The sequence below is a fragment of the Bos indicus x Bos taurus genome, chromosome 5, assembly GCF_003369695.1.
Source record: "Bos indicus x Bos taurus breed Angus x Brahman F1 hybrid chromosome 5, Bos_hybrid_MaternalHap_v2.0, whole genome shotgun sequence".
In the NCBI taxonomy this organism is placed as follows: Eukaryota; Metazoa; Chordata; class Mammalia; order Artiodactyla; family Bovidae; genus Bos; species Bos indicus x Bos taurus.
The window spans coordinates 75,830,759-75,843,586 of NC_040080.1; positions in this window are offsets into that span (position 1 = coordinate 75,830,759).

The window sequence follows — 12,828 nt, forward strand, 5'->3', positions numbered from 1 at the left end:
CACCAGGGAAATCCTCCAGGACTTTTTAAAGTTGATTTTTCCCCAGGGAGTCCACAAGGATACGGTTCCCTTCATTTTGATAATTTTCCTTCTCCTCTCTCCTGTATTAGCACTCTGTTACTAGAACCCACATCTTTTATCTTATTTGCTCTTTTGAAATTTTATCTACTTATTTATTTTTTGTCCAAGTTGCATGGCTTTTGGCCCTTATGCCTTTTTATAGTACAATTGTTTTAAAGTGGCAAAAAAAAAATGTTATTAACAGACCCAAGTACCTTTAGTTTCTCTAAAATGAAGTGAAAAGAAGATAAACCTATATTTGACAATGTTTCAGCATTTCTTCTTATCTGGAAATGAGCTAGATATTCAATGAATATGCATCATTTAAACTAAGGTTACAAAGAGTTTGAAAATGTTTTTTAAGCAGACATATTTTATAAAACATGATGAGAGTTGCAAAGTGTATTTACAAATATTCCTCCCACTTATATCCATTTAATTCATGTGTTCTTAACACTTATGCTTGAGTTGCCATGAAAATTTAATGAGACATTAAAAATTAATAATCATTTTAAGTTATTTTTCTTGTTGAAAAAACAGGCAAGTAGCAAAAATCACAGAAGCAAAGAACTTAAAAATTTAAACATGGCTTTTCTTCCTCCTAAGATGTTCACATACATTAAAGAAATGATTTTTATTGTAAATTTAGTTCTTAGGTTGAATTTACAATTTTATAATCTCAAGCATCTAGTAGAGATAACATAAACTTATTTGACATCTTAATTTACATAAGTACTTATATTTTCTTTAAGCCAATTAAATAGAGCTCTTTCACAAGTTTTTATGACTACTATCCAGAGGGAGAAAAATGTCATAAGTACAGAACATACATATATAAAGGTACATAGACATATAGATATTAACAGATGGAAACAGAGATCTTATAACTTTCATTTAAAAATTTTAGCCATGTATCAAGTACAATAGTATAAAACTCACTAGCTTATAAAGGATTTAATGGTGTTTCTTGCAAATGGACCAAGTTAAGTTTACCCCCTCAGATGACTGAAGCCTTTTGCTAATATTTTTGGAAAAGTCTATTAAGAATTTTGTCTTTAATGAATAATCTTGTAGAGCCAATGGGCAAAATTTGGGGCAAAGGAGCTTATGAAAATATCAAATGCAGTTTGTTCTTTTTAAAAAGCCTCTCTCTTTTTTGTTTGTTTCTAGTGCCATGATTGCTTTAGCCAACAATGATCTCTTTGGATGCTTACATTTCAAAGATATGGTAAGATCAGTAGTTACAAGGGACTGAGAAAGGACTGTAGGTTTTATATGAGATGGAACTCAAGGGCTTATTTGTCTATTTTCAGAAATCTAGGATAATTCTATAGCATTTTTCTTTTCTTTAACACTAGGAATTTATAGTTCAATGATTTTTTTTTTTTTTGTAGTGCAGGCCCAAAATATAGGAGGTCTGGACCTGGCGGGATCTGCTATATAGAATAAGGGACATTAAATCAAGTCTTCTTGTGCATTTTCTGGATCTTTGTGAAATCTATTCCTTGGCTATCAACATTTAGGTAAGTTTTACACCTGCTTGAGAGATGTTGGCAGTTCTTGAAATTTATCCTCTTATCTTCCCCTCATAATCTTGTTAAGAAAGTGTGTGTGTGTGTGTGTGTGTTTCTCATACTAACCAAGGTGCTATTCTGTAGCTATTTCTCTGTTGTCTTTTTTTCATCTGATCTTTCCACTGGTATCAATAGGACATTTATTTAAAATGAGAGCTCTCTTAAAAATCCTTTTAGGTGTAAAAGTCCATCTTCAATATACCTATTTCAATTGTGACTCCAAACCAATAAGTGTTTTTATGACTTGAAACCAATATTAGGGCTTAGCCATGGACACAAGAGTCATCTCCTAAGAAATGTAGCCCTCTCAAAATGCAGAGCCCCCTCCAGAAAAGCCTAAGAATGCCAAAACTTTTCTTGTCATAAGTGGCAAAGAAACCTCTATCTCCAACAAAGTGAGACACCTTGAATCACTATCCTCCTAACCTGGGTTACCAGAAGGTGATACTGCTATGAGAGTTTTTCCTTCACAAATGAGGCAACGAAGGTAGAGGCCATAAAGGGCCCTTATGAATTAAGACAAACTTCCCTGATAGCCAGCATGTTTGGACAAAAAGAATGTTGCCTGTCACTTCATGTCTTCAGCTCCTAGCTGGCTGGCTAGCTGCTGGTGCAAGTCTGACAGACAACCTGAGCTACCTCCTCCCTACCACCTCCCCACTGGCAGAAGCCAGAGGGAATATTCTCACTGGTTACAAAGCCAAGTTCTCAGGATATAAAACAAGACAAATGGAGATTCTCACCTTATGGTTGTTCATCCTTATGACAAATGACAGAGACAAAGGGAAACATGATTCGTTCTGGAAAGCTAAGGATCAATAACCATAGGTGTTGATTACCAAAACCAAATTCACAAAAGTCAAAATTCAAGATCTATTTTCACAAATGCTTTTCTCCTGCCAGTGTGAATTTGAATAGGAATAGACAAGGAGAAATTGTTATCCTCTTTTCTTGACTGTGCACTCTAGATAGAAAGCTGGGAGACTGAAATGGTAAGAATTCTTACTTTCTGCTGGTCTGTTGTTGGTTATCCCATATCTCAACTGCCGTCTCCAGGGAAAGGGGAGCATTCCAGCCTTTCACTGTCCCATCTTCATCACTAGAAACTGTACAGGAGGAAAAATTTGTTTCCTTTTACCTTTTTTAAATTTTTGGCTGGGGCTCTGTAACGAAAGACAGATTAATAAGATAAAAGCAAACAAGTGTATTAAAATGTACATGCTACATATGCTCTGGAGAAATGCAGGGACGAGTGACTCAAAGAGGTGGCTAGAATTGGACTTACCAGATCATCTTAACCAAAGAACAATATATTTTTATGGGGCTACAAGACAGAGTGAAAGAGTGCTAGGCTTCTAAGGTGCCAAGTTGTGGGGTAGTAAATACATCAGAAACTAAGAGAAGATAATAGCTAGTCAGTAAAGGTTGCTTTCTAGAGTCCTATGATCCTTTCTTGGGGGCTAATAAGTGTCTGGGGCTGTTGAGGATAATTTCTGCACAAATTTATGTTCTGCTTTCAGGAAAATAGGGAGAGGACAGAGAACTTTTCTTGGATCTGCTCCTTCTCAGTTGCCTTCAGCTCAAAATAATTCTTGTGCCCAAAGGGAAGATTTTGGGGTGGCATATTCTGTTATTCTTCTGTGTGTGCATGCATGCTGCTGTTTCAGTTGTGTCTGACTCTTAATGACCTTATGGACTGTCGCCCACCAGTCTCCTCTGTCCATGGAATTTTCCAGGCAAGAATCCTGGAGTGAGTTGCCATGCCCTCCTCGGGGGGATCCTCCTGACCCAGGGATGGAACCCACATTTCATGTCTCCTGCATTGTCAGGCAGATTCTTTGCCACTAGAGATGAGAGAGTCGATTTCTAGGTAGGTTGATAAGAAGTTCCAGGTCTCCAAGGAGGAGAAAGGAGCCTGGGGCTTTCAAAGAGGAGATAGAGTTTTAGAATTCTCAAGAAGGAAAAAAGAACAAATGTCTTTTTTCTCTACATTCTTTAGTCTTAATGAGGAGAAGGGAATGACAGAGGATGAGATGGTTGCGTGGCATCACCAACTCAATGGACATGAGTTTGAGTAAGCTCCAGGAGTTGGTGATGTACAGGGAAGTCTGGCATGCTGCAGTCCATGGGGTCGAAAAGAGATGGACACATGACTGAACTGAACTGAACTTAGTCTTAGTCACATAAAGCTTTCACTTTCATTAAGAGGCTCTTTAGTTCTCCTTCTATTTCTGCCATAAGGGTGGTGTCATCTGCACATCTGAGGTGATTGATATTTCTCCCGGCAATCTTGATTCCAGCTTGTGCTTCAAAGTGAAAGAGGAGAGTGAAAAAGTTGTCTTAAAATTCAACATTCAGAAAACTAAGATCATGGCATCTGGTCCCATCACTTTATGCCAAATAGATGGGGAAACAGTGGAAACAGTGACAGACTTTATTTTGGGGGGCTCCAAAATCACTGCAGGTGGTGATTGCAGCCATGAAATTAAAAGACACTTGCACTTTGGAAGTAAAGCCATGACCAATCTAGACAGCATGTTATAAAGCAAAGACATTACTTTGCCAACAAAGGTCCCATCTAGTCAAAGCTATAGTTTTTCCAGCAGTCATGTATGGATGTGAGAGTTGGACTATAAAGAAAGCTAAGCGCAGAAGAATTGATGCTTTTGAACTGTGGTGTTGGAGAAGACTCTTGAGAGTCACTTGGACTGCCTGGAGATCCAACCAGTCTATCCTAAAGGAAATCAGTCCTGGAAGGATTGACGCTGAAGCTGAAACTCCAATACTTTGGCCACCCGATGCAAAGAACTGACTCATTAGAAAAGACCCTGATGCTGGGAAAGATTGAAGGCAGGAGGAGAAGGGGATGACAGACGATGAGATGGTTGGATAGCATCACCAACTCAATGGAAATAAGTTTGAGTAAACCCCGGGAGTTGGTGATGGACAGGGAACCCTGGCGTGCTGCAGTCCATGGGGTCTCAAAGAGTCAGAAATGACTGAGCAACTGAACTGAACTGAATCCTGTTATCTTAAAATGTAAATTATGGGAGTGGGTCTGGTAAGATCTTTCTATTGTTAGTTCTAATCCTGTCATCTTTTTTTTTTTTTTTATTACATATTAACTCTTTTTTTTTTTTTTTAAAGAAAATCCATCCTGAACCCTCCTCCCTCCTCCCTCCCCATACCATCCCTCTGGGTCATCCCAGTGCACCAGTCCCAAGCATCCAGCATCGTGCATTGAACCTGGACTGGCATCTCGTTTCATACATGACATTTCACATGTTTCAATGCCATTCTCCCAAATCTTGCCACCCTCTCCCTCTCCCACAGAGTCCATAAGCCTGTTCTATATATCAGTGTCTCTTTTGCTGTCTCGTATACAGGGTTATCGTTACCATCTTTCTAAATTCCATATATATGCGTTAGTATACTGTATTGGTGTTTGTCCTTCTGGCTTACTTCACTCTGTATAATAGGCTCCAGTTTCATCCACCTCATTAGAACTGATTCAAATGTATTCTTTTTAATGGCTGAGTAATACTCCATTGTGTATATGTACCACAGCTTTCTTATCCATTCATCTGCTGATGGACATCTAGGTTGCTTCCATGTCCTGGCTATTATAAACAGTGCTGCGATGAACATTGGGGTACACGTGTCTCTTTCCCTTCTGGTTTCCTCAGTGTGTATGCCCAGCAGTGGGATTGCTGGATCATAAGGCAGTTCTATTTCCAGTTTTTTAAGGAATCTCCACACTGTTCTCCATAGTGGCTGTACTAGTTTGCATTCCCACCAACAGTGTAAGCGGGTTCCCTTTTCTCCACACCCTCTCCAGCATTTATTATTTGTAGACTTTTGGATCGCAGCCATTCTGACTGGTGTGAAATGGTATCTCATAGTGGTTTTGATTTGCATTTCTCTGATAATGAGTGATGTTGAGCATCTTTTCATGTGTTTGTTAGCCATCTGTATGTCTTCTTTGGAGAAATGTCTATTTAGATCTTTGGCCCATTTTTTGATTGGGTCATTTATTTTTCTGGAGTTGAGCTGGAGGAGTTGCTTGTATATTTTTGAGATTAGTTGTTTGTCGGTTGCTTCATTTGCTATTATTTTCTCCCATTCTGAAGGCTGTCTTTTCACCTTGCTAATAGTTTCCTTTGATGTGCAGAAGCTTTTAAGTTTAATTAGGTCCCATTTGTTTATTTTTGCTTTTATTTCCAATATTCTGGGAGGTGGGTCATAGAGGATCCTGCTGTGATGTATGTCGGAGAGTGTTTTGCCTATGTTCTCCTCTAGGAGTTTTATAGTTTCTGGTCTTACGTTGAGATCTTTAATCCATTTTGAGTTTATTTTTGTGTATGGTGTTAGAAAGTGTTCTAGTTTCATTCTTTTACAAGTGGTTGACCAGATTTCTCAGCACCACTTGTTAAAGAGATTGTCTTTAATCCATTGTATATTCTTGCCTCCTTTGTCAAAGATAAGGTGTCCATATGTGCGTGGATTTATCTCTGGGCTTTCTATTTTGTTCCATTGATCTATATTTCTGTCTTTGTGCCAGTACCATACTGTCTTGATAACTGTGGCTTTGTAGTAGAGCCTGAAGTCAGGTAGGTTGATTCCTCCAGTTCCATTTTTCTTTCTCAAGATCACTTTGGCTATTCGAGGTTTTTTGTGTTTCCATACAAATTGTGAAATTATTTGTTCTAGCTCTGTGAAGAATACTGTTGGTAGCTTGATAGGGATTGCATTGAATCTATAAATTGCTTTGGGTAGTATACTCATTTTCACTATATTGATTCTTCCAATCCATGAACATGGTATATTTCTCCATCTATTAGTGTCTTCTTTGATTTCTTTCACCAGTGTTTTATAGTTTTCTATATATAGGTCTTTAGTTTCTTTAGGTAGATATATTCCTAAGTATTTTATTCTTTCTGTTGCAATGGTGAATGGAATTGTTTCCTTAATTTCTCTTTCTGTTTTCTCATTATTAGTGTATAGGAATGCAAGGGATTTCTGTGTGTTGATTTTATATCCTGCAACTTTACTATAATCATTTATTAATTCTAGTAATTTTCTGGTGGAGTCTTTAGGGTTTTCTATGTAGAGGATCATGTCATCTGCAAATAGTGAGAGTTTTACTTCTTCTTTTCCAATTTGGATTCCTTTTATTTCTTTTTCTGCTCTGATTGCTGTGGCCAAAACTTCCAAAACTATGTTGAATAGTAATGGTGAAAGTGGGCACCCTTGTCTTGTTCCTGACTTTAGAGGGAATGCTTTCAATTTTTCACCATTGAGGATAATGTTTGCTGTGGGTTTGTCATATATAGCTTTTATTATGTTGAGGTATGTTCCTTCTATTCCTGCTTTCTGGAGAGTTTTTATCATAAATGGGTGTTGAATTTTGTCAAAGGCTTTCTCTGCATCTATTGAGATAATCATATGGTTTTTGTTTTTCAATTTGTTAATGTGGTGTATTACATTGATTGATTTGCGGATATTGAAGAATCCTTGCATCCCTGGGATAAAGCCCACTTGGTCATGGTGTATGATCTTTTTAATATGTTGTTGGATTCTGATTGCTAGAATTTTGTTTAGGATTTTTGCATCTATGTTCATCAGTGATATTGGCCTGTAGTTTTCTTTTTTTGTGGGATCTTTGTCAGGTTTTGGTATTAGGGTGATGGTGGCCTCATAGAATGAGTTTGGAAGTTTACCTTCCTCTGCAATTTTCTGGAAGAGTTTGAGCAGGATAGGTGTTAGCTCTTCTCTAAATTTTTGGTAGAATTCAGCTGTGAAGCCGTCTGGACCTGGGCTTTTGTTTGCTGGAAGATTTTTGATTGCAGTTTCAATTTCCATGCTTGTGATGGGTCTGTTAAGGTTTTCTATTTCTTCCTGGTCGAGTTTTGGAAAGTTGTACTTTTCTAAGAATTTGTCCATTTCTTCCTCGTTGTCCATTTTATTGGCATATAATTGTTGATAATAGTCTCTTAAGATCCTTTGTATTTCTGTGTTGTCTGTTGTGATCTCTCCATTTTCGTTTCTAATTTTATTGATTTGATTTTTCTCCCTTTGTTTCTTGATGAGTCTGGCTAATGGTTTATCAATTTTATTTATCCTTTCAAAGAACCAGCTTTTGGCTTTGTTGATTTTTGCTATGGTCTCTTTTGTTTCTTTTGCATTTATTTCTGCTCTAATTTTTAAGATTTCTTTCCTTCTACTAACCCTGGGGTTCTTCATTTCTTCCTTTTCTAGTTGCTTTAGGTGTAGAGTTAGGTTATTTATTTGACTTTTTTCTTGTTTCTTGAGGTGTGCCTGTATTGCTATGAACTTTCCCCTTAGGACTGCTTTTACTGTGTCCCACAGGTTTTGGGTTGTTGTGTTTTCATTTTCATTCGTTTCTATGCAAATTTTGATTTCTTTTTTGATTTCTTCTGTGATTTGTTGGTTATTCAGCAGGGTGTTGTTCATCCTCCATATGTTGGAATTTTTAATAGTTTTTCTCCTGTAATTGAGATCTAATCTTACTGCGTTGTGGTCAGAAAAGATGCTTGGAATGATTTCTATTTTTTTGAATTTACCAAGGCTAGCTTTATGGCCCAGGATGTGATCTATCCTGGAGAAGGTTCCATGTGCGCTTGAGAAAAAGGTGAAATTCATTGTTTTGGGATGAAATGTCCTATAGATATCAATAAGGTCTAACTGGTCTATTGTATTGTTTAAAGTTTGTGTTTCCTTGTTAATTTTCTGTTTAGTTGATCTATCCATAGGTGTGAGTGGGGTATTAAAGTCTCCCACTATTATTGTGTTATTGTTAATTTCTCCTTTCATACTTGTTAGCATTTGTCTTACATACTGCGGTGCTCCCATGTTGGGTGCATATATATTTATAACTGTTATATCTTCTTCTTGGATTGATCCTTTGATCATTATGTAGTGACCTTCTTTGTCTCTTTTCACAGCCTTTGTTTTAAAGTCTATTTTATCTGATATGAGTATTGCTACTCCTGCTTTCTTTTGGTCCCTATTTGCATGGAAAATCTTTTTCCAGCCCTTCACTTTCAGTCTGTATGTGTCCCCTGTTTTGAGGTGGGTCTCCTGTAGACAACATATGTAGGGGTCTTGTTTTTGTATCCATTCAGCCAGTCTTTGTCTTTTGGTTGGGGCATTCAACCCATTTACGTTTAAGGTAATTACTGATAAGTATGATCCCGTTGCCATTTACTTTATTGTTTGGGGTTCGAATTTATACACCATTTTTGTGTTTCCTGTCTAGAGAATATCCTTTAGTATTTGTTGGAGAGCTGGTTTGGTGGTGCAGAATTCTCTCAGCTTTTGCTTGTCTGAGAAGCTTTTGATTTCTCCTTCATACTTGAATGAAATCCTTGCTGGGTACAATAATCTGGGCTGTAGGTTATTTTCTTTCATCATTTTAAGTATGTCTTGCCATTCCCTCCTGGCTTGAAGAGTTTCTATTGAAAGATCAGCTGTTATCCTTATGGGAATTCCCTTGTGTGTTATTTGTTGTTTTTCCCTTGCTGCTTTTAATATTTGTTCTTTGTGTTTGATCTTTGTTAATTTGATTAATATGTGTCTTGGGGTGTTTCGCCTTGGGTTTATCCTGTTTGGGATTCTCTGGGTTTCTTGGACTTGGGTGATTATTTCCTTCCCCATTTTAGGGAAGTTTTCAACTATTATCTCCTCAAGTATTTTCTCATGGTGTTTCTTTTTGTCTTCTTCTGGAACCCCTATGATTCGAATGTTGTAGTGTTTAATATTGTCCCGGAGGTCTCTGAGATTGTCCTCATTTCTTTTAATTCGTTTTTCTTTTATTCTCTCTGATTCATTTATTTCTACCATTCTATCTTCTAATTCACTAATCCTATCTTCTGCCTCTGTTATTCTACTATTTGTTGCCTCCAGAGTGTTTTTAATTTCATTTCTTGCATTATTCATTATATATTGACTCTTTTTTATTTCTTCTAGGTCCTTGTTAAACCTTTCTTGCATCTTCTCAATCCTTGTCTCCAAGCTATTTATCTGTGATTCCATTTTAATTTCAAGATTTTGGATCAATTTCACTATCATTATTCGGAATTCTTTATCAGGTAGATTCCCTATCTCTTCCTCTTTTGTTTGGTTTGGTGGGCATTTATCCTGTTCCTTTATCTGCTGGGTATTCCTCTGTCTCTTCATCTTGTTTAAATTGCTGAGTTTGGGGTGTCCTTTCTGTATTCTGGCAGTTTGTGGAGTTCTCTTTATTGTGGCATTTCCTCACTGTGTGTGGGTTTGTATAGGTGGCTTGTCAAGGTTTCCTGGTTAGGGAAGCTTGTGTCGGTGTTCTGATGGGTGGAGCTGTATTTCTTCTCTTTGTTCAGTCGCGCTGTGGGGAGGGAGGGAGGGATGCTGCAAACAAATGACACTGGCGTGCGCTCGCAGTGCCTCAGCCACACTGGGTCTGCCCCCGCTCACGGCGCGTGTAGCCTCCCTGCCCACACTGCTCGGGCTCTAGGTTGTTCCGCCGGGAACAATCCGAGGCTGGCCCTGGGTTGCATGTACCTCCCAGGTCCAAGCCGCTCAGGTTCAGGCACTCGGGTAGTCCTCAGAGGCGCAGACTCAGTTGGGCCTGAGTTTTGTGCTCTTCCCAGGTCCGAGCAGCTCAAGTGATGAGGTGTTTGGCGAGCGCCAATGCTGCGACTTATCGCCTCCCCGCCACTCGGTTATCTGGGTGTAAAACTGGCGCACCTTCTCAGGCAGATGTTAACGGTCCAGACCCCCAAAAAGTTTTAGTTAGCAAAGAAGCCTGCTTACAGTTTTATAGATAATGTCTCTCTGGGGCTGCGATTGCCCCCTTCCGGCTCTGGCTGCCTGTCACCGGAGGGGGAAGGTCTGCAGCCGGCTATCTCTGATCAATTCTTTGTTCTGTGCGCGGGCGTGGTGGTGTCTTAGGTTGGGGCTGGCTTTTCGCGTGGTAGATATCCCACAGTCTGGTTTGCTAGCCCAAATTATTTCGCTCAGATAGTGCTCAGGGTATGCAGGCCAGATTCTTACTCTAAGCGATGCAGCCCGCGCTGCGCCTCCCTGCCCAGCCCCCGCTTGCTAATGGCGCGTGCAGGTGTCTGCGCTGCTTCTCCGCTGGGGGAGTTACCGTAGGACTCGCAATCTTCGAGTTTTAATTGTTTATTTATTTTTTCTTCCTGTTATGTTGCCCTCTGTGCTTCCAAAGCTCGGCACAGATTCGGCAGTGAGAAGGTTTCCTGGTGTTTGGAAACTTCTCTCTTTTTAAGACTCCCTTCCCAGGACGGAACTCCGTCCCTCCCTCTTTTGTCTCTTTTTTTGTATTTTATATTTTTTCCTACCTCCTTTCGAAGAGTTGGATTGCTTTTCTGGGTGCCTGATGTCCTCTGCCGGCATTCAGAAGTTGTTTTGTGGAATTTACTTGACGTTTAAATGCTCTTTTAATGAATTTATGGGGGAGAAAGTGTTCTCCCCGTCCTACTCCTCCGCCATCTTGGCTCCTCCTCTAATCCTGGCATCTTAAAATGTAAATTGTGGGTGTGGGTCTGGTAAGATCTTTACAACCTTGAGACATTCTTTTGATTTATTCTAAAAATCAACTTAAAAACGTATATAGCTCCCTTGCTAACACTAGCGAGTGGGGCACTCTTTGTCCCTCTTCTGATGTCTATGTCAGAAGCTTTCTCAAATTGCCAATGTCTGTTGGATCATCGAAAAGAAAGAGAGTTCCAGAAAAACATCTACTTCTGCTTTATTGACTATGCCAAAGCCTTTGACTGTGTGAATCACAACAAACTGTGGAAAATTCTTCAAGAAATGGGAATACCAGACCATCTGACCTGCCTCTTGAGAAATCTGTATGCAGGTCAAGAAGCAACAGTTAGAAATGGACATGTAACAACAAACTGGTTAAAAAGCAGGAAAGGAGTACATCAAGGCTGTATATTGTCACTCTGCTTATTTAACTTATATGCAGAATACATGATGAGAAACGCTGGGCTGCATGAAGCACAAGCTGGAATCGAGATTGCCGGGAGAAATATCAATAACCTCAGATATGCAGATGACACCACCCTTCTGGCAGAAAGTGAAGAAGAACTAAAGAGCCTCTTGATGAAAGTGAAAGAGGAGAGTGAAAAAGTTGGCTTAAAGCTCAACATTCAGAAAACGAAGATCATGGCATCTGGCCCCATCACTTTATGCCAAATAGATGGGGTAACAGTGGAAACTGTGACCGACTTTATTTTGGGGGGCACCAAAATCACTGCAGATGGTGACTGCAGTCATGAAATTAAAAGACCTTGGAAGAAAAGTTATGACCAACCTAAGAGTATATTAAAAAGCAGAGACATTACTTTGCCAACAAAGGTCTGTCTAGTCAAAGCTATGATTTTTCTGGTAGTCATGTATGGATGTGACAGTTGGACTATAAAGAAGGCTGAACACTGAAGAATTGATGCTTTTAAACTGTGGTGTTGAAGAAGATTCTTGAGAGTCCCTTAGACTACAAGGAGATCCAACCAGTTAATCCTAAAGGAAATCAGTCCTAAATATTCACTGGAAGGACCCATGCCACCTGATACAAAGAACATACTCATTTGAAAAGACTCTGATGATGGGAAAGATTGAAGGCAGGAGAAGGGGATGACAGAGGATGAGATGGTTGGATGGCATCACCAACTCAATGGAAAAAAGTTTGAGTAAACCTCGGGAGTTGGTGATGGACAGGGAGGCCTGGCATGCTGCAGTCCATGGGGTCGCAAAGAGCTGAGTACTGAACTGATGATACTTTAATAAAACTCTGGTAAACAAAAGCTCTTGAGTGATCAAGCCTGGTCTCTGGTCCAGAAGCTAAGTCTTCTTCTAAATCTTCAAAGATCACAAATGCGACACCGTTCACCATAAGCTATCAGAGCCACCTGGGAAGCCCTATTCTTCTGTAGGTTTTACTGTAAATTTCCTTTGCACAATGACCCCTTATGTTCTAAAATAGAAACTGAAGTAAGGCATTGTCAGAAAGGAGTTGGAATGTTATTCATCTGAACTTATGATGGTAAACATTAATTTATAAATTGAGAATTTAGAATAGACACTGGAAAAGTGAGTATAGGAATCTGGCTGAGCAACACAGTGTTGTGATACCTATCTATCAGAACAACAGGCAGTGTGTCAT